The 3,001-nt window shown below is 47.4% G+C and overlaps 1 pseudogene; it reads left to right on the top strand.

Moving 5' to 3' along the window:
* The first annotated feature begins 1,582 nt into the window (after positions 1–1,582).
* LOC106695663 lies at positions 1,583–1,943 on the top strand (annotated as a pseudogene).
* Positions 1,944–3,001: the final 1,058 nt, after the last annotated feature.

Genomic DNA, 3,001 nt, shown 5'->3' with positions numbered 1-3,001 from the left:
AAGATCTGTGTGGCATGGCCCTGAGGAGAGATCTGAAGGGCCTGCTGCCAAAGTTCCTGCGCTGAGTGCCTATTCCACACCACTACACTCAGACGCCATCTTTTCAGGGTCAAGCACACCTATTTCTACAGCACCAGCCTGGAGAGTGCACTAACCTGGACCTCCAACTATTAATAACAACAGTCCTTCAGAAAGCTCTGTTGACTGCATCCAACAGGGACCATTGCTGTGCTCTTTTTCTGAAAAAGCTCTTGGCAGACACTCAGACAGTCTTGATTTTTATGGCTTTGGAATGGGGCACATTCTTGCTCCACACTCACACGTACCCAACACTTGCCTCCTACCCACCTGGTGATTCTCTCAGCCTGTCCTTTTTGATTCCTGACTCCTGGTGGCCCTGCCCTGCTGAGCTCAGTTCCATGGGGAAAAGTAGTTCTGCTCAGAGCTGGGAACTTTGGAGTGTGTTTCCCACAAAGGCTCTTGCCCAGCACTTTGATGGATGCTGGGTTGTGCAACTATGGCACAGTGTTGGTGGAGGGAAACGACATTTTCAACCACCTGCAGGATTGGCCAGCTCCACTCCCAACAAGAGATTCTATTTACTGTCCTTTAGAGTCCCAGTGGCTCTGCCCTGCTGAGATTGTTCCTGTAGTGGGGCCTGCTGGCTATACCCACTTAGAATTTACTGTGCACTCCTCCTAGGAGAGCTAGTGTTAGAGATTCTAGCAGAGACTGAGTGGTATGGCTTTAAAGTAGGGACCACTTTCCCCCTCCCATGAGTGCCTGACAATGCTACCCCCAAACAGGAGAGCCATTAGCTTGGTCCTCCTAGGCCTTGGTTGACCTAGTTGCCCCACCCTCTCTATCTCATGCCTTGTTGAAGGGTTTGTGGGTTGCAGCCACCCTGAGCATGCTCTACAGTCTTTCTTCAGAAGGCTTCGTACGAAGACCAGGTAATCTCAGGGAAAAATAGAGTGGTTGATAGGTAGAGACAGAACTTAGGGTGCCTTGACCTTTTTTCTTTAGAACATTCCATCAAGTTTCAACATTTATGTTTTATTTTAGAGAGATTGAGGAACAGAGACAAAGAGAGAAAGACAGAAAGAGAGAAGCATTGATCTGTTGTTCCATAATAAGCGCTAAAAAGGACATAAAAACCATAAATAAGAACCAGTTAGAAATGAAGAATACACTAGAAAGTATCAACAGCAGGTTAGATGAAGCAGAGAATCGAATCAGCAATTCAGATGACAAGATAATAGAAAACACCCAAGCAGAGAAGAAAAAAAGAGGAGACAGGGCATTCCCCAGGGACCAGGGTGTTTGGCCAGCTGTAGCCGGGTGGCGGGATGGACGGAGGGCGACGGACAGATTCACCCCAGAAGCAATGCCAGGGCCTTCCATGGTGTTTTGAATGACATGGTAGCATAGCTTAAAATGTCCTCAGCATCTTGGTCCCCACTGCTGTCCATCCATCACTAGCTGCAAGCATTCTGGACAGTGACATAAATCATGGACCCAGCTGTCTGTACCCCTGACTTGTGCTGACAGGGAGCGCTGACGTTGCCTTGTCAGGCCGAAGATGCCTCTCTTTGGGAATACGTTCAGTCCAAAGAAGACTCCCCCTCAGAAGTCTGCTTCTCTCTCCAACCTGCATAATCTGGATCGGTCCACCAGCGAAGTGGAGCTGGGCCTCTAATATGGAACCCCCACTATGAACCTGGCGGGACAAAGCCTGAAGTTTGAAAATGGCCATTGGGTAGCAGAGACTGGGATCAGTGGAGGTGTGGACCAGAGGGAGGTTCAGTGCCTCCGGAAGCGGAACCAGCAGTTGGAGGAGGAGAACAACCTCTTGCAGTTCTCTGAGACCACTGCCGAGTTCCAAATACTGAAGAAGGAACTGGAAGAACTGAAGAGTGTCAACCGGAGAAGGAAATGAAGACTTCAAGACGTTGGTTAGGAGAAGAGGGAGAACTCGACTGATCAGAGGAGTGGAATATAGCTGAGGGTTTTTTAAGCTGAAATAGATTAGGCCCCTGGAGAGAGGACCACAAATGGGGCCAAAGGCACTGGCACCCTTGAGTTGGCAATGGAAAGGTGATGACATCCTGGAGGAAATCAGGGTTCCAGGCCAGGGCAGTATATAGCAATGTCCTCTGGCTTCACAGCTGAGGGAGGCCAGGCTGTGAACGAGGCCTCTGAAGTCTGGAGCGATGCTAAGACTCTGGGTGCTCTCCAGTCACTTAACATATAAATGCACTTGTCCCAGCTTCACTCTCATTGGACGGACTCTCTTGGGAGAAGCAGCTGGAGTTCATCAGAGCATGGCCCCAATTCTAAAGAACGCTGACCTCTGCCCTTCAGGCCACTCTCTCTGTGCTTTAAAGAGTGTTTGTCCCCCAAATCCATGTCCTCTGGCTTCAGTTTCTCAGCAACATCACCATTCTTCTATGCAACACTATATTTTTTTCTACTTTCTTGTTTATACTACCTTTTCCCCTTTTTTTCAATAAAGATTTTAAAAATAAAAAAGAAATTTTGAAAATGAGGAAAATCAAAAGGACCTCTGGGACAACATCAAGCATAACAATATCCACATCATAGAAGTACCAAAAGGAGAAGAGAGAGAGCACGAGATTGAGAACATTTTTGAAGAAATAATAGTTGAAATCTTCACTAACCTTGCTATCCATGGTTTCTTCTAGGATTTTTATGGTTTCGTGACTTCATTTTAAGTCTTTTATCCAGCCAGCCCCTATCCACCCCCAGGTCTTCACCACCCTGTTGTCTGGGTCAATGGCCTATGCATATCCTATATAATAAAAGCCTAATATGCTAAATGTCTGGTCATCCAGTTGGCTGTTCAACCAATCAAAGCATAATATGCTAATGATATGCTAAGGCTGCTCAACCTCTCACTATGATGTGCACTGACCACCAAGGGGCAGGAACTCCAACGAATAGGTTAGTTTGCTGTTGGGGTCAGGCCAATTGGGACTGA

Source organism: Myotis lucifugus, unplaced genomic scaffold (genome assembly GCF_000147115.1).
Source record: "Myotis lucifugus unplaced genomic scaffold, Myoluc2.0 scaffold_2033, whole genome shotgun sequence".
In the NCBI taxonomy this organism is placed as follows: Eukaryota; Metazoa; Chordata; class Mammalia; order Chiroptera; family Vespertilionidae; genus Myotis; species Myotis lucifugus.
Note: the sequence above shows the minus strand (reverse complement) of the source record. Positions and strands in the feature narration are given on the sequence as shown.